The sequence below is a fragment of the Wasmannia auropunctata genome, unplaced genomic scaffold (assembly GCF_000956235.1).
Source record: "Wasmannia auropunctata unplaced genomic scaffold, wasmannia.A_1.0 LD336000.1, whole genome shotgun sequence".
In the NCBI taxonomy this organism is placed as follows: domain Eukaryota; kingdom Metazoa; phylum Arthropoda; class Insecta; order Hymenoptera; family Formicidae; genus Wasmannia; species Wasmannia auropunctata.
This window is the reverse complement of record NW_012026890.1, coordinates 1,179,221-1,199,005: the sequence shown is the minus strand read 5'-3', so window position 1 is coordinate 1,199,005 and position 19,785 is coordinate 1,179,221. Positions and strand designations below refer to the sequence as shown.

The 19,785-nt window shown below is 39.5% G+C and overlaps 1 protein-coding gene across 1 annotated transcript in view; it reads left to right on the top strand.

The window, feature by feature from the left end:
* Positions 1-19,785, top strand: part of LOC105453289 (nuclear receptor coactivator 2) — a 131,824-nt gene that overhangs the window by 2,875 nt on the left and 109,164 nt on the right. The gene's annotated exons all lie outside the window — the stretch shown is intronic.

The following is a 19,785-nucleotide window of genomic DNA, read 5'->3' as shown; positions in this document are numbered from 1 at the left end:
GGCTCCTCCTCCTCGCGTCCTCTCCTCGGGCGCCTATACCACGGTTTCCGCCGAATCCGCTCCCCTTCTTTTCTCGTGCGCGCGGATGCCCCTTTGTCTGTACCTGGGATAGACGTATATACCTCCTTCGTATCCCCGGGCACCTCCCTCGTAGACGCCTAAGTATCCGTTACCGCCGCGATCAAGCGACCGCCAACTATTCTCTTCGGCGGTTCCCTCGGTCCCAACTATCGCTAATAACGGGCGGGTCCACGGGATTTTTCGCGGTCCACGGATAACAGGGAAGAGAGAAAGAGAGAACAAAACGCGACGGCGGGATTAGCGAGTATTGCGTGGGACGTTATTACGGTACACGTATATGGCAATTACCGTGCGAGAAATAGGAAATTAATCGAGCTTATCGGGACACTGACTCTTATTATTTTAATAAGTTTATACATGCTTTTGCAATCTACATTCACTGCGATTTTCTCTAACCTTGTTGTCCTGGTGCCGTTCGTGACTCCGTTCGTTTCTATAGAGATTTTGCGCTTTTTTTTTTTTAATGCTCGGAGAATCCAGAAGAGAATGTTAATTGCGCATTTCGATGCTCGAGAATGCAATGAAACGGCGCGTTCCTCATCGCAATAAAATCCATCGCGATGACAAATTTGTCAACTGTGAGAAATACACCAGAGACGGAGAGGGAAAGCCAAGAGATAACGCGGGGGATTATACTGGTTCGGCGAGGTGTCCTTGACTTTTTTTTTTAGCGAAAGCAAAACGGAAATATTCGCGATACAACACACGAGCCAATTGAACACGCGGCGCGCGAGCGCAGTAATTAACATCTTATCGTACGTCTCTTTCACAATTCCGCGGTATCTAACATCGTGCCTCCGTTGTGCTTACATTTTTTTTTCCGTCAGTATACAAATCTCGCGATAATAAATTCGTGTTATGGGAACACATCGGCCGATATCTCGAGCGCTTGTGCGGCGTCTCTCGTTTTGCCAGCCGCGCGGCGCAAGTATACGTATACACACAGCTACTTAACACTCTCCGTTGCCGCAACAGACCCCCTTCCCCCCCCCCTCTCACGCTATACACACGTGGCGGCGTGTTAAATTATCGATAAACTTTTGCGCCGCGAGATATTCCCGCGGATAGAACCGCTCCTTAGACGCGGAGCGTACAAAATAACTATGCAACGACAGAGAACGAGCGGAAAAACGGGACGGAGTGCCGCGATAAGAAATTTGCGCAACGACGCACACTCCTCCGAATCGCATTTCGCGCGATCGGGTGCAGTATGTGGACTCGCATAACGGTATTGGTGAGACTATAGGGTTACCGCACTCGTCAGTAAAAAAAAAACAAGAGCGCGTTCCCCAGAGATACTGTGCCGCGATCAACGAACTCCTTTATTTTTTTTTGTTTTTGTAGCGCTTAAACGAACGTTCTGCGTTAGTTTGTTAATCTTATTTACAGTTCTCTTGCCAATTCGCGGAACACATGTATATATGTGTACATTAAATAAAACGAGAACTATCGGAAGTATTGATTTTCTAACAATATATACAGGTATGATGGCATATATTAACAATATTATAAAATTGCAAATGAAAGAGAGAGAAAGAGAACACGATATGATATTCATTTTAATGCATTTAATTTAATACGTGACACTTTAATTTTATCATCGTAAAATTATTAATTCGAAAAATTTTCATTATTATAATTTGAAAATTATCCATCGTCGACTAAGTTCGCAATTTAACAAGCGGAATTTAAGTTGAAAGGAGGACATCTGGTAACTCCACGTAAAGATCTCGGACCGATGACGTGACATTCTAATTTGTCGCAACGTGACAGTAAGGTTTCGGATATCTGCGACTGCGTAAGACGAAGATCGATGTCGTGCGTTTCGAATATGATGGAATTATGCGACGAGTAGACCGTGCGTTTCAGTTGTTAAATGTCACACGTGCCTGAGTCCAGAACGTAGAAAAATGTGTTTTTTTTTTAAGTGACGAGTCACAGACTACTTCGTAGCTACACGATTAGCAATTAATAAACTGTTCGATTGCCTTCAGATATTTTGTGATTGGCTACCAGTTTTTAATGTGAATTTTTCATTATATTTATTCATGTTTTTTTATTATGATTTTCATTTTTTAATAGTCCGAACTTAAGTCCGTATATAACTTTGTAATCGTATCTCTACTGAGGAATTCGAAATAGAATCAGTCTCGCGACATCATACAATTTAAACGGATCTTGACAGTTAATTTGATATTCATAACATTACATTTGTAATCGCGACTCAACTTGTAAGAACATTCGAATGGAATTTGTTCCGGGACCCAGTCTGTGTTACGTTTATCGCGGTTCAATAAATCGATTCTTGTGAGAGGGTGTATTAATAGTTCCTGAATCTCGTCTCAGCTTGCTCGAGAAAAAAGCGCATATCACTCAAGCGTGCTTCGGAGATGACTTGAGAAGAGATCAAGCGTTTAAATAATTCCAATAGCTTAAATGTTTAATTAAGAAGTGGAACGGGATTACTCGTGTAAAAAGTCTGACTTGAAATTCAAGAATGTATTTTCAAACTGTTATAACTAGAAAAGAATGAGAGTTATGGAACATTGTCTTCTATTTTTCTCCTATGATTCTTTGAATAATAATACTGATAATTCTTTTATATTGCTTATTAATTAAGAAGGCAGCGGAACGCGCTTTCTTGCTTGAAGTTAATGCTTAAAATTTCTTTTTTATGAGCTTGTGCGGTCACGTCAGCGCTCAGATATTAATATTAAATCTAAAAAAATAAAATTTGAATTTGAAAAAAAGTTTGAAAAATAAAATTTATCTTTGTTTCGATAGAAAAAAGTAATATAGAGATACAAATTTATTATTATAAATTGTTCCAATTTTCTGTATCTCGAGAGCGGTAAAATTATGATTGTAATAAATGAAAGAAAAATGCGATTATACGTTGTAACATTTTTTGCGATGGTTTAATTTGATTTTCTTCATTTATTACTAAAAATCATAATTCCTGATATGTAAAACAATCGTGCGATTTTACTTCTCTCGGATAAAAATTTGGAAATAAAAATCACGATTGAAGTCGCGCCAAATATATTTGATCAAAACAAAGACAAATTTTATTCTTCGAATAAATATTATATAATTGTCTTATATAAATTTTATATAAATATATTTATTTGTGAATTACGTTATATAAATTTTATAAATATTATATTTTAATCGCGCGTAAATGAAATGTTTAAAATCAATCAATCACAATTCACATTTCATTCGTACACCATATTCCATCGTATTCAGTAATACACACGTGTCAGATCGAGAAATATTCAAACTCGGGTAACATCAAGCTCTCAATCGAAAAGAATTAAAGGCCGTTTGTGATTGGTAGATTCTTACGGCTTACGTTACAGCTTTACGATATATTGTAGAAAGGTAAGCCTTGCTTACGTGACGCCGAGTCGACAAAACGGAGACTCAGATGTGCGACGATAATCCCATTTATCGCGAGCAGTTTGTAATAAGGGTCATGACATTCAGAAAAACGTAAGCAGAGTAAGAAAACGTAAGTAGTATAGTGAATCCACCAATCACAGTCGAAAATGTAAAGCCGCAAATCTCTGTGAAGTTGGCATCCCTTTGACAAAATTTCAAAGCCGTAAAGCAGTAGCAAAACCCACCTTGATTTCTTCCCTGTTCACGTGTCTCTATACTGCTTATATTTTTCTGTGTGTCGTGGCCCTAAACGCAGGTGTTTATGTTATTACGTATTGTCAACGTTCACTTCGTCAAGTAGCTCGTAGCGACGACGAGCTCTGCGTACACGCCTGCCAGCGGGCTCGGCAGTATGTTTTTTGTGACGCTATACGCCGCGCGCCGTCTTGTTTACGTTCGTTCCGTGACGTTCCGTCGCCGAGTCACACTATTCGTAGTTGGAGCGGGTCGGAAGGCTCGCGTCGTCGTCGTCGTCGTTCCGTGTGTGCTCGGCTCGTATCATTTCCCGAGTTCGCGATTCACGATAGCCGCACGTGCGATTAGGTGACTTTCGCGGATCATATTACACGCGTGCCGCCCCCCCCCTCCTCCCTCCCTACCCCAGTGATTTTCGCGAACATGTCGAAGCGCGAATCGTCGTTTGAGTCGTTTCACATTGTGCAGTCTTTTTTTCGGGCGATGATTCTTTCGTTAACAAATTCGACGTCCTCGTGTCGCGCTTCTATTGCGGCGAGTAGAATTTTTCGGATTGAGATCGCGAAGGTGATTTACGAGTGACGATCCGGATTTACGAGTGGAGAGATTGACGGGCGTAGGTATACAGTCGTATGTCGATCGCTTTTATTAAAGCGTGTATTTCGCGAGATGTATATATGGGAAAATGTATCACGCGCGACATTTGGATTTCCATCGCGTATATCTTCCGCGGCGATTCGTCGTCGCGCCATAATTGACTCGCGACTGTCGCGCGCGGCGGGCTGCATGATCGCAGCGAAGTTGTCGCGGTTCAAGTTTTTTTATTATACCGTCGCGTCGCGACGCGTTCGAGTTTGGCGAGTATGATACGCGATTAGCCCGATTAGTATATTCGAATATTCGTCAACCGCGTAGCGTGAATCCGGCGTTCGTGTGGCAGGGCGTGTGTAAGCGACGTTGTTCAGTGAGATGCACGTCTTGAATTTGTCTCGAGATTTCGCGAAAGTCGCGACGCGTCCGCCGTCGGAGCGACGACCGTTTTCGGAGAATCTACATACGCATTCCGCGCATGTCGCGCCCGCTCGGTTCGAACGCGCGTTCGTGTGTTTGCGATTTAACATATGACACGATCGTCGTCCGAAAACGCGCGAGCGTTTTGTCCGTTGAATCAAATCGGAAATTGCAACAAAAGACGTAGGCACACCGCGGCGGCGACGGCGGCGGGGGAGGTGGGGGTGGGGGAAAAAGCGGGAGCGGCGGGTGGCGCGTGAAGTTGCCCGCGCGGGCCGCGGCATCCTCGGATTCGCTCCGCCATTTTCGAATTCGGCCGTCGCGTTAATTTGCGCGTCTCGCGGCTATCATAGCGTCGCGGGTGCGAGACGCGCCGCTTTCTTGCTCATTCGTCGCGGTGCAATAAAGCGCGCGTCGCGGCGCGATTAACGTCGGGAGTGCCGTGCCAAAGTGCCGCGCGATCATCGTATCCAGTGAGTGACGCGTCGCGGGCGCGCGGTCGTAATTAACCTTGTTTTCGCGAGGGAGTGTTGTGCGAGTGCCATGGCGAAATGAGAGAGAGAGAGAGAGGCGAAAGAGACCTGGGCAGGCATCGGGCAATCACAGAGTAATCTATTGTTTTTACTTATTTCTATGTATTTTATTGTTAACCATATTTACTGCCGCGACAGTTGCACGTCGTATGCCTGTACGTCATCTTTTGCATCATTTTATGTAATACAGTACATGTCTACTAAATTTCTCGATAGTCGTGTGTTCTTTCTGAAAATATTTAATGTAATGTAATAATTATTAATACATTACTGAAGATACCAGTCTAATATTATTGAAGATACTAATTATTCATATTCAAATTATTGATTATATATAATTATTTATAAAATCTAAATTATTTTGTAAATCTTAAAATCTTGAAATTATATATAATATTTTGAAGATGTTGAAGATTTTTTGAATTCTTCATATAAAAATTGGAGGACCTTCTATTAAGTTTTTTAAATCAAAATTTTCATATTTAAGGAAAGAATTTTTTGGTAAATACGTAATTATTAAGTATCTGTTTGAAAGGAAGGATTAAAAATTCAGTGTCCATTTAAGTATATTTTGAAATATTAGTTATTTTGAACAAAATTGTAGTTATATTTATTTTTAACAGATTAATGATGTTAGAACTCCGGCGCTGTGTATCGCGTCGATGAACGAAAAATTATTATATTTTTCAATAAGAAGCAATGAATCTGCGAGATTTTGCTAATATATATATATATATACCTATGTATATAATTATATTTATATGTTTATGTGTGTATATATGTGTGAGATCTATAATTATATAAAAATAATGAAATATGCAATAATAAATAATTAGAAATTCAAGTTAATAGTATTAGAGAGAATCTTACAAATAAATCGCTTAGATTCATTGCCTCAATATGGAGAGGTTATGACAGATTAGTGCTAATATTTAATCGTACAGTCATCCATTGATTTATTATGCATACGATTGTATACAGACACACGCATACATCAAGCTTATAAAATTGAGCTCATTATATCGGAATATTATTACGAAGTTGTTTGAAATTTATAAAGTATAAATTTAGAAATGTTAAAAGAGAACAGAAAATACTGTACTTTACAGAGTGAGCTTGGTAAAAAATAATTTAAAAAAATATTGACTCTATATCAAGATATTTCCTACATTTTTTTACCAAGCACTACCAAGAATTTTTCAGAAAACATTGAAAACATGATATATTTATAATACTATTTGCACAGTCGTGTAGTACCAAGTGTATAATTTATAATTGAGTAAATTTTCCGATTATTGCTTAGATAGTGAAAAATAAGGAAAAAGAAAAATAAAATAATATAAAGCTGTAACGTGTAAAATAATGATATTTTTAGATAAGATTTTTATTTAAGTTTCTTCATGGTGTTTCACATCAAATAGATGAAGATAAAGACGGAGCAAGATATTTATACGTTGCACGTATTTGTAAAATAAAAATAAATTTCCTCTAAGTATATTAAATGGATGAAAGAAATCTATCTAATCCCAATTTAATATATGTAGATAATAAAAAGATAAGAAATATTTTTATAGCATATTTTTTCGAGTTTAAATAAAGAAAATTCATGCTGATGATTTAATAATAATATTTATTGTCAAATCATTGAAATAAAATAATTTTATTTTAGTGCACTAATCTTTCATAGCTCTATATCTGATAATACTTTAAATTAAAAGAAATAATATTAGTAGACAATTACGTGATATTTCTGTTAAATTTATTTTAAGTAATATGCAAAAAAAAAAGAGAAAAAGGAAAACATTCTTTCATAATATATGTATGATACTTCTCAGGTTTTATATATATTGTGTATGCGTAGGCATATAAAATATATACTTATAAATATATATATATATAAACATTTTTAATATATTAAAAATTATAGAATATCTCACAATAATTTAATTTATTATATAACATTTTAAAAGCTTCGAGTCTCTTACTCGAGTAATTATACCGCTTCTCAATTAAATAATCTCAGTTTATGTTCTAATCAAGATTCGATCATTTTAACGGTATCTCAAGACATAAAACTTCATTTTGAATATGTATCTCACTTGATGAATTTTTGAGATGAGATTCAAGTCAAGGCCATAATTAACGGGCTTTTAATACTTGTCGAATCCGTCGAATCGTTTATCGTTCGAATGAGATAGCGGAAATTGTAGGTCACTCTCGTCCATGGCGTTAATCCACTCGTTGGTCGAATATTTGTAGCATTTCTTCATAACTGGAACGCGATCGCGTTCCTACATTCGGTCGCGCGTGAAACAAGTCGCGCGTCGCGTCGCGTCGCGTCGCGCGTCGGCCGGTCAAAGACGCGAGTGTGTATGGGTGCCCGGGCAGCAGAATGCGCACACGGCAGAAGTTTGAATTCAACGATACTGAGTCACCGGTGCGACGGACAGGCGCGAGAAGGAGAAAGAGACTGGCACACGGACGGAGGTGTGCGTTGCAAATGAATACAGCAGCGCAGCAGCCCGCCGCGCGGGAGCTGCTGCATTTTTGCGTCAGCGCACGTGTTCGCGAGAGAAAGAGAGAGACCGCCTTTTGCACGCTAACCGATCTCTACCACCGGTTTTGTTACCAGACGCTCGCTACGCCGGCGGCTCAACTCGCAGTAAAAAAAAAATCAACCCCCAACTGCAACCAACTTCCTGATATTGCAAGCAACTTTGCTACGAGATCATTTTTCGCTTCCCGATATGGGAGTACCGAGTAGGTGGATTATTACACATGCTCCTCGATTTTGCATACTTACGTGACTTTTTCTTTTCAACTAGAATCGACCAGTTAAACAGCACCTAGCGCTGATTATAAATATCAATAATTAAATAATATTAACTGGCAATATCTAATACACTTGGTGCGGCAAAATTACGATACCGGTAATCTCGATAGCGGGTGTCGCGTGTTTATCGCTCGCTATCCCTGGCTGCAAGTAGCACGCATCGCGTACGCAATGCGTCACTGTCGACGCATGCTGCACACGCGGCGTGCGAGCCACATGTAGCAAAATAGAAACTTGGCTAGCCGCGGTAGGCGCCGTGTAACTGATTCCGCCGTCAGCATTAATGTTAAGTATCGCGACTACTAAATAGCCCATCGCGCATCGAAAGGCACGCGGTTGCGGAGACGTATAAAAAAAAGCTTGATTCCCGATGTCTATTGGATTTTTTCGGGCCTTCCACACGATAAACATTTTATCGGTCGCTCTCTTTGTTCACGACACTTGGATGCTTTAATGTTAGGGTGTTTGGCAATTAAAGCTGGGATAAAAATTCTATTGAGTCGAACTTCACTTGAAATTAAGGGGATATGAGATTTCATTGTATGTGTATATGTGTGTATTATATCTGTATATTTCTTGACAAAAAAAAAACAAAGCTCAATTGATTAGCTCACAGCTTTCGCATTCAACCGTTTAATGACTGCGTAAAAACTTTACTGCAAATTTATATTATTCCATTATGTTATTCTTAAATTTCATTACATTTCTCGACTTCCAGCCCATACGTATTTATTATATCGCAACCGGACAAATGAGATAATCCGTGGATAAATGCGTTTGCTCGACTTGTTACGCTTTCGCGGTGCCTACCGTGACATCGAGAAAATTTCAATAAAATATTTCTCCTCGGGATTATCTTTCCGTTCCATTGCGTCGCCTCGGCTGGCGGCCGGAGAGACCGCACGGAAGATGCGAAATCGGTCCGAATAGAATGCGCTCGTGAGTCACATGGTTGCGTCGGCCTCGCGAGCGTTGCCGAAGCCGAGCCGAACGCGCACACCGTGGCACCGCTCGGCGCGTCGCGTCGCGTCGCACACACCGGAGAGCCGGGGATATGGATCCCTCTCTCCGGCGGTGCGTGCTGCGACGTTGCCAAGGCTTCTCTCTTATCGTCGGAGCCGGCCGGCCGCGAGCCCGTACGCACTCGTGCGTTCGTCTGTCGTCCACCCGTTCCATCCGTTCTTTCGTTCCATACACGTCCATCCGTCCGTTCTGTCCGTGCGGGAAAAATAGCGTCGCCTTGGCTTTCTTTCCCTTGCCCCACGGTCTGCGTGACCGCGTTTTGCCTCTCGCAAAAATGCGCCCTCGGGAGAGACAGAGAGAGAGAGAGAGAGAGAGAGAGAGACTCATGCGCGCCGTGGAAGCCGTTAGCCGTCACGATCTCGGGCGACGAACGTGCGATCATTACGGCGAGACAAAGGCGTCAAAGACGACGACGGCAACGACGACGACGACGACGACGTCGACGACAACGACGGAGCGGAGGGAAGTGGACTGGAGGGGAACAGCCACCACGGCGACCATAATTATTGGTTATTGATTTTTGTTAATGCGCACGACCGTCGCATTCACGGACGACAGACAGTGGGCGGGTGGGAAACGTGACGTAAACTAGGATATCAGCGCCGGGAAATATTCTCTCCACGGGAGGACAGCGTCTCTCTCTCTCTCTCTCTCTCTCTCTCTCTCTCTCTCTCTCTTTCTCTGCTGCGTTCGCTGCTGCGGCAGTTGGTCGAATTGGCACGCGCGATGCTTTTACAACGTTGTAAATTTTATGGGCGCATTGTGAACCACCGCTACACCACTGGCGTTAACCGTTAAGGCGGGATTCGGTAACTCGCGACGCTGTTTCCGATTTCTGCATTTCCTATATTCCGTTCTATACACCGCGCCGCGAGAACTTTTTCCTTTACTCGTGAAGGACGTAAAACCAGAAAAAGGGAAAGAAAATTTTTAAATAGAAAACTCGTTAAATACTATAACTATTGATACAATTTATGAGTTAATTTAGTAATCTACTGCTAAGGACTTAGTTCAATTTTATTTTGTCTCACTTTAATTGCATATTTAATATCGAAAATGTTTCTTGCAATAGGATATCGAATATCGAACAATAATTATAAATATTTATTACTCATAAAATACGTATAAAATAACTGGTTTTATAGGTAAATACCGTAAGAGACTTTCACAGCAAATCTTGATCTAAATAGACTGCGCGTTTAATTTAGTGATTATCTGTTATTTCTACTGGCTAAATGACACTATCTTGGGTTCGTACGTACGATAACGAACGATAAGGAGCGGTACGAAGCGGTTCATGTATCGAGTAGCATGCGCGATAATTCGATGCGTTCGCAGCTCATTAAATATCGTCACGACGATTGCTTCGTAAATTTTATACGAATCTTGTGCTATCGTTTAGCATTACATAATGATTTCTTCTCTTTCCTTCCCAAAGTAAAATCTTTCTTATTAAGTGATGTTATAAAAATTTATATTAAAATTAAACAGTAATTTCTTAATTTTCTTCTATCCGTTTAATAATATATTTCAGAAGATTAAAATAAAAAAAACGAAACGTATAGAAAAAAATGATTTTCTGTTCAGCTTCGAAAAGTAATTTATACAGTCACTATAAGGAAGAACAGTTTTTCTTTTTGTATCCTTTAGATATGTAAAACTCAAGAAAATAATTTTTTACAACCGCAGTGACAATTCGATGACCAGTTCGAGACTGACGAGACCGTTTTGCGTTTTCAATTTTAATTAGTTTATCTAAAATTTTTTTTGTTTCTTCGATATTTTCTCTCTTTCTCTTTGTCCCTGAGTCAAGATTTATATAATAGTTTTTGAAAAAAAAGAGCTCGTGCTCGTCTTCGATGATCTCGACTACGTGCGGCAATCGTCAGTTAAACCGTAGAATGGTTAATTCGGCGGTTACTCGTACTTCGCATACTCGACTGTGGTCTGCTCGAGACTTTTATCAGCCCCGCTCTCGGAGGGTAGAATTACGGCGCGCCGTGAAATTGCGATACCGAACGCGCGTCGATTCGCACGATTCGAGGAAAGATCCGGTCCGTCCGTTTCTCAGCTGCCCAGCAGATAGCCGAACTGTCCGCAAACACGCACGACGTGGCCGGCGAGGTAGAGAACAAAGAAGGAGAAGTTACATCACCATCGCATCGCGATGCGCGTCCAATGACAGTCTGTTGTTATCTCCGAAGTGAAAGAGAGTGAGAGGGAGGGAGAGAGAATAAAATTGACGGGAGCGCTTCGAAATGCGCCTTATGTTTAATTCCGCCGACGATCAGCTTCTTTTTTTTTGTTCGTGATGTCGCTCGCCCCCGACACCCACCCGCGAACGGCAAAGAAAACAAAGGAAGAGTTACGTCACTTGAATTGAGATCAAGAACATATTTTTATCCTGTTGCGAATTTTATTACTCCTGCGGATAAAGATCTCTGATATTTTATTCTTTATCTCAGGAAGATACACGATCGCTCGATGATTTCGTAGTTATCGCTTAAATATTAGTGCATTATCATATTTGACATGTGCGAAAGATTTTACTTTTTCATTATCTTCTCGACACGTACGGGCTCGTGCAATCGCTGGGAAAACAAAAGTTTCCACATTACACTCGCGCATTTTGTGGCGCGGTACATACACCAGACACGTCATCGTATATGCTAAAATTTTTCATTATTCTCGCCTTGAGTGAGCAATGAGTTATATTGTAACTGTTATTAACATACAATCCGAATGGCCTCACCTGAAAACGTTGACACACATAATTTTCGTTGCACATTGTCATCAATCTTCGGATTCTTGCGTCGGTTTGACATAACAAAGATTAAAATCGCCAATCGTGTTTGTGTTTTTCTTTAAAGTCTGCGAATTGCATACGCTATAGGCACATCTCTTGCACAATTACAGTCAGGTTCAAAGACAAAAGTTCGAAGAAAGATATTAATCAATCGAGGAAAATAGAAGTGTCATGATTAACATATACGTACGCAATAAGTCGTCGTTCCTTCGGAAAATAAATGTTATCGTACTCACTTTTTATTTAAGCCTCTTTTATTCGATTCTTTATCCAAGAAATTCATCTCCCTTTCGTATCTTCGCACCACACTTCGTCGAGTCAAAATTTTGTCGAGGCAAAAACTCGCGAGCTGAGGGGCAAATTAACTCACGGACGCGTAGATAAAACGGATTACTGCAGTGAACTTGGAACCAGCTTGTATATAAGAGCGTGCATGCACTCGTATCTGTATGCATTGTACATATAAGCGTATACGACGGATGCAGAAGGTCGAGGGTCAAAGTGGTCGATGGTGCGAAACGACAATGGCAATAAGAGAAATGACTTTTCCAAGCAGCGAAGAATAACGACCGGACCGCGGCGATTACGATCGCTCGCGCAAAATCATTTATTTCTCTCTCTTTCTCACTTTGCCATCGCGCATTTACGGAATCCGAAGTATCCCGGTCCTCTTTACTAGTAAGGCAAAGAAGATACGTAATTTTTGCTTAGTTTTTATTTTTATATAGTTTTGATAAAATTTAATTGAAAATGTTAAAAGAATTTAAATTGAGAAAGTAAGAAGTAGAAATTTTGTAGTTTTTTTAATGCAACTTAAAAATGTTGACTTTATTTTCTTCGTTATGAAAAAAAAACTTAAAAATAGATGGTAATTATGATATCGTTCCTGTAATTTTGTCGTGACGCATTTTAGCGTATATATAGAGTACGCTCGAAAATTGAATTGTGCTTTTCCAAATACTTATTTTTTTTCCTCTCACACAGGATCTCTCTCGCCGTTACTACGCATCGATCGTTTCTTGATTATCAGCTTGATTATTATTTCCTGCCACTGCTTCAAGATACAATCGGTGTATCTGCTGTTATTAACTTCTAATCACGTCCTTCATCTACGTACATTTAAAAAATTCCGTGCTGCTAAGATTGTTTAATATATATTTCTCTCATTTTTGAATGTACCAATCAATATTATATTACTGCTATTAAAAAATCTTTAGCGTTCAGTATTTATTAGTCTCGATTAAATATTAAAAGATCGCGAGAGAACATATACCAATATGCAAATAAATTCTTGTGGAAAAATCGACGACGAATTAAAACGAAAAAGATCCGTTACAAGGAAACGTAGACACGCGATATATCCGACATCCTGTATATGTATAAACCGAGATACCATTATCCAGTCCCTGTAGAATAAGAATTTTGTGGGGGATTGGCATGGTGTGCGCAATTGGAGATGCCCGTCACGGAGATGGAACTTCCGAGCCAGATAACCAAATTCGCAACGGATTAACTTTTTTAGGCTCGAGATTATTCGCCGGCTATTATTCACCCTGACTTTTGCGATTTCCTTTGCGCGGTCGTAACGTTTCGTCAGCCGAGCGCTACAAGATTCTACGCGAAATATTTGTCTTTCCTTTATGTTTTTCTTATCTAATCTGGTCTTAATCTATCGCGTTTAGAGATCTCTGAAAATAATACGAGAGGCGTTTACAGCGTCTCTGTTATAAAAGTTTTGCAGTATTCTTGTAGCGTGACCTCATTTCTTAGAGAAAAATGTTTCTTTAACGTTATATGTGACGCTGCTTTCTAATTTCAGAATTAATAATAAATTTATATTTAATTGAAACTTAATTGTTGATATATAAAGTAGTTTTTATTATTTACGTTTTTTTAGACATTTCTATTTTCGATTAAATCTTTGTCTTCTTGTAAAGAGATGTTAATTTTTTCATAAATTACTAAAGTTACGTTTATTAAAATCTGTCGGTCGTTTGAACCTTAGCAAATTAGGAAGCGCAAGTGCTTTCGAGGATTAATAGAAATAAAAATAATACCTTTTATAAAGAATACGATGATAATCAATTAACAGTTTCAAAGTCTAATATCGTCCATTTTACGTTTTTAATTAAAAAGCAAAGAATTTATGTATAAGAAATTATAATGATATTGTAATATAAACGGAACAACAGAACATAATTATAAAGTTTAAACAGAAGAAACTGTAGATTTATTTGTAAATCGCAATTTTTATTGTATCCTTTGTTGAATTAATTTGAACGCTTGCTATAAATATACGTGTGTTTATATAGTTTACAGTTGTGCAATGTATCAAAACGGTGTACATCGGTCTCTGGTGACACCGGTCAAGTTTCGACTCGTGAATAAGCCGATTCCATCGATCGAGCATTTTCGCAATCGCCATCGGCGAAAACAATTTCTGCGATTGTCGTTGCTATCGCGGTAAGCGCGCGCGGTTTATATCGTAATCGAGCCGAGGTATGCAAAAATTTTACGATAAAGTCACGCGCGAGGGGTAACGCGAGTTCCTTTTCGCGCGGAAAATTCTCAAATCGCGCTCGCGGTGCGTGCTATCGTCGCAAATACGACACGGAATTGCGGCGTTGCCGATGCGACGCGTCGGGCGCGAGAGAGAGTGAGAGAGAGAGAGACTGGCACCCAAGGGCAGTTCACACCGTGTCACTGTTACCTGAACAGGTAATCACATTAATCTCGCCGTGTGTAGTCCCGGCGCGCCAGTCCGGTCGGATTTATATGTATAGTCGGCCATTCGGAGAGCGGCCGGGATGGTATCTTCGCACGAAAAGTGGGATACATCCTCGCGCAAAACGCTCGCACACAATGTGCCCTATATATCAATCTCGACTGGCTGTCATTTACGTTATTCGCTAGATTGTAAGCCTCATCTTTTCGCAACAGCACACATATCTCATTGGACGACTATTGGCAATCGCAACTTCGCGAGCGATGTGCACTTTATCGTGCACATTACCAGCTCCGTACGCGACAAGTTTATAAAAAATTAATTATATTCTGCATTAGGAGTGCGATTGTTTAAAAAGAGAAAACGGAATTGTGGATTGTAGCGTTGCTCTTTAATATTGAATATCTTTATAATTTGTGCACATACATCAGCCTCGCTGGAGTAAACATTATTTGAATGAAGCCAAGTAAAAGATGAAGTTCTATCATCCTCTATTTATTCAGATATCGGGAGATTTATGGACCTACCTTTATGGACCTGAATATTATTGATGCGTCGAAATTTTATTTTAAAGTAAAAGCGCGATCTGAAATTAATTGGGCGCTGCGTGGATGAAAAGCGATTGACGTGAAGTAAATTTAATGACACTAAAATTGCTCCAATCCGCGGATATACTTGACGTCATGCTGCGCGCTAGAGTTATGCACACGATTAGAGGCGCATTTGCATTATTGATGAACGTCGTAATTGTCGCGATAAAAAAAAAACGCGCGAATAATTTACTCCCTCTCGACGCACTTGTCCGAGTTTCTTCCCCGTTCGATCTAAAACGGCGAGCTCGCGGGTGAATATATTTGTGCCTCGTGCGCGGTATTCCGACCTACAATTAGTTAATTTTAACGAACGGTCACCGGATTAGCCGCGCCGCGCGCGCGCGCGCCGCTGTGAGTCAGCCGCGGCGGCGTTGCGGAATTCCGGAATGCATGAGTTACGGTCTTGTCACGAGCGAATTGTGACCGTAAAATTGCGTATTGGTCTCTTCAGGCGTGAAAGCGGCGTAATCTCGGAAGATTGAATTTTCATCGCGGAAAAAATCATGCGTAGCTTTTGCGTACGGCATTACTGTTAGTTTTTCTCTTATCGCGAATAAAGAGAGAGGATGAAATCATCTCCATGGATCGTTCAATGGGATTGAAGAAACCTGACCAGTCGAGATGAATTTCTGATATTTTTGTTATGATTTTTATTTTTAACTAATAGCAACAACAATTAGAACATTATAAATTTAATTAAATTATTTCATCCGTATATAATATTTTAATTTAAAGGGATACACGATACGTGTAGTATTCGCATCGTGAATAATAACGTGATACTCTTTCTCTTTCTTTTCTTGAGATTTCTTGATCACGTGTTTGATTTTGGCAACGTTATTATTATTAGCATGCAAAAATGTTTGGCGAGGGCTCAGTTCGTACTTGACCGTAGCAGTCTCAATTTTTAACTGTGTTGTATTCTCTGGGTAAAATAATTACAGGCGTAAATTCATTGTAACTTCTCGCAGCGGTTCGCTTGATGAGATAAAGCGCGTACACCTAGCAATAATTTCATTAATGTTTGCGCGAGACGCGACCAAGTGTTGACGTGTTCGCACGGTGGTTAAGTATCAAAACGCTGAGAATAAGCCACGCTCGTCAATCATGTCTCTTAACTCGTTTATTTTTGGACGTATATGTATATTTAGTTATTTAACGCGCTTGTTTAAAATTGCTAATTAAAATCTCAATATAGAAGTTAATTTAATATTAAAAAATTAAATTTTTCTACAGAGTTAAGGCGTTTTCATTATTAAAACGTAACTTTCTGATATCGAATTTTATGTTAAACTGAGGTTTGATTAGAAGTTCGGCTGTTTCGATGTAACGAACTATGAGCTGCTTGTTGTTGAGTTGTTAAATGCTTTTCAATTCCCTTGTAACTCGATAATTATTAATGTCGGATATTTTAGACTTTAGTTCAAATCGTATTCGACGTGACCAAAGAAACTGTCATTAAAATAGACGAGATGCTCTGAAAAAAATGCACGAGAAAATGCTCGGAAAAAATAGTAAATGCGTTTGAACACGTCTATAAATCGTCTTCTATTTTAAGAGATTACCGATATCGCGCATATTCTTTTTTTACCAACCAGATGTCCGATTTAAGAAGGTCCCAACGCGGGGATGAGGAAAAGCAGCAGTAATCTTACACCATGCTAATACAACAAATAATAATTGTTGATTAAAGTAATGAAGATAGAAAATAATCATAATTCTAATTATCGTAGAAATCAATTTTATTAATTTTGTTAAATGAAATATTGATTATGAAAATTGATTAATAAATTATTTTGTCAGTAAAAATATTTTTTTTTATTTTCGGAGCTAAATAATTACAAAACCAAATGAGCAGATTGCATTTTGTCGAAGAAATATTTTTGTCAACTTTCGAAGCTGCGTAATTCTATATCGATATGCATGGCAGATTACCATTGTTTTTATGTGCATAATATATTTCTTACCGTGACGAGCGGCGAAACTCAATCAGAAATGGGTCGAGAGACTTTGTAAAACGCACATCGACCATGCTTTACTGGCGCCCGTCGTCGTCGCTCGGGAGAAAGTGGCATAATGTGGGTAACCTTATTGTTGCTCTTATTGTTGTATAATAAGCGTAACCCGCCCGTGATAACTCATTAGCGAGACGCGTGGCATTGAAAAATAATTACACCACATTCCGACAGTCAAGAAAATTTACTGCTGGTTATTTTCCTCGCCATTTTCCGTCGAGCGGAAATGCTCACGCGAACGGCGATGTATACTAGAAGCAGATCTCGGTAAAATAGAAATATTTATTACACATTTTCATGTTACATGAAGAGAAATTTAATTTAAAAACACGATATTAAGAGAGAAGGAACAGTTGTTTAAGACGTTGATAATGATCATAATTACTGAAACAAAATTATTAGAATTTTAACAAATTAAATATATCTATCTAGATAGTAAATCGTCGGTTTTGAGTAAAACTGAAGTAGAAATTAATTCGATTTTAACTACGATTTTTTAAGTTGTTAAAAATTAAAAACTTGCCAGAAACATTTTTATCAAATTTTAATTAAGGAAAAATCGATCTTTTAAATTTATAAGAAGTGTAAAGTGCAACAATTTCGATACAATGCGTGTGACGTATAATTGATCTTGTGCTTACAATATACTTCGTACGAGCTTTTCAAATTTTCCATTCTCTGAAAAAGAATGACCTACTAAAGTTATCGGTGCATAACTTTTTGCCGATCGTTAATCATGCGCGGTCGCATTTGCGCACACGCGATTGGTTCAATCGATTTTACTCTTTTTGTCTAATTACAAAAGAAAAGATCTCACGCTCGCCTATAAATATGTCACCTGCATGAGCAATGCAACCGCTCCGAATGCGTCAGAGATAACTAACGTATGAGCAGGCTGTCTTTTTTTTTCTCGGGCTCTCTTGGCACGTGACTTTCGCGCTAATCGTAAAAATAGTAAGCACTTATAGCTGTTTAGCCAGACTAGAAAAACATTCCTCTCTCTCGTCACTTACGCTACTTTGTTGCGTAGATAGATTTCACATGACGAGACAATCGAGTCGCCGCCGGGACGTGTCCATCTTATCTCTCGCGATGACGAACACTTCGTATACGCACCCATTGTCCCGCAATCCCTCCTCGTGATGTCGGAATGAAAAATAATCGGCTGTGCTGTCTGTAATGAATGAGAGACGAGCAACGTTTCGACGCTGTCAAATTTAAATTGACGCACGTGTACGTAAATAACGAAATTCGCTGGAGGTAACTTTATACGGTAATAAAGCATGCGAAATTTTTATGACATGAAGAAGTCATTCGAGATACAAAATGACCTTTTAATTTCGATGAGTTAATCGCATTTCCTTGTAATTCAGGCCGAGTGTATAATTAATGCCTTAATAAAACGTTAGTCGGCGAAGAAAGTATGAAATGCATATCATAAAGATATTTCTTTTAAATGATAGACGCGCGTATGCGATATAATTACCGGGCGATTTAGCTCTCTCATATGTAGCGCGTACATGGCTCTCGTAAGCGATCAAGCGTTAATATTACAGCATTGCAGCGGTTTTTTTTTCTTTAAATATCGCAGATATTTCTTGCCGCGAAACACAACACTCCGACACCGTCTTACCTCACTTCGACGCAACGCTGATGTATAACGTCCGCGCCCTCTCTTTCCCGTAAAACTCTTCGTCCCTCGCGCTCTCGCGTATCGTGGAAAACTCCGACGCGTTCTCCGGGAGCCGGTCTGACCTGTTGACGATAAATGTAGGAATCGTAATAGCAAACGCACGGGGCGCTGCTATGTATCTCTCCTTCGACTGGCGAGAGAGCACACACACATACACACACACACGCGCGAGAGAGCTCCGCATCTTATGTGATTTATGTACTGTCGACTCAGGCCGGGATCGAGTTTCGAGTCAATTCGTTACCCAAGTTTCATCGTATTTCATTTGACGTATTTGCGGAGCGCTCGGGGTTACAATCGCACATCGAGATCCACTGCGGCTAGGTAAGGTCATTCAGCTTCGAAATTTTACGAATGAACGCCTCGAGAATTCCGTAAATATCGAAGTTTCTTGAAAAATAGCACTCGAGCTTTGTTATACTCATCCTATGCAATATCGAAAGAGCTGGAGGAGGAGAGAAAAAAAGGGAGAGATTAATGACAAAGTTCGAACTAGTACTTACTTGCAATTTTCAAGAGAGCCAGCTTATTGCGTATTTATGTTGCAATTTTATTGATAGCGTATCGCAATTTTATTTTTAATTACACGTCACGTATGTGTGATTAAATGATTCGAACAGATGCCATTAGAAATCGATTTTATTTAGCAGGATTGTGTGTACTCGACTTCAATTGTTATTTCTATATAGTTTTCGAAGACTGCACGAGTTTAATCATTTTCTGAAGTTTAACGGACTTTTAATATCTTTGCGATACATCTCCGAAAATGTTATAAATCACGTTAAAATAAAATAAGAAATTCTTTACACATTCCGCAACTTAATTCGCCTCTT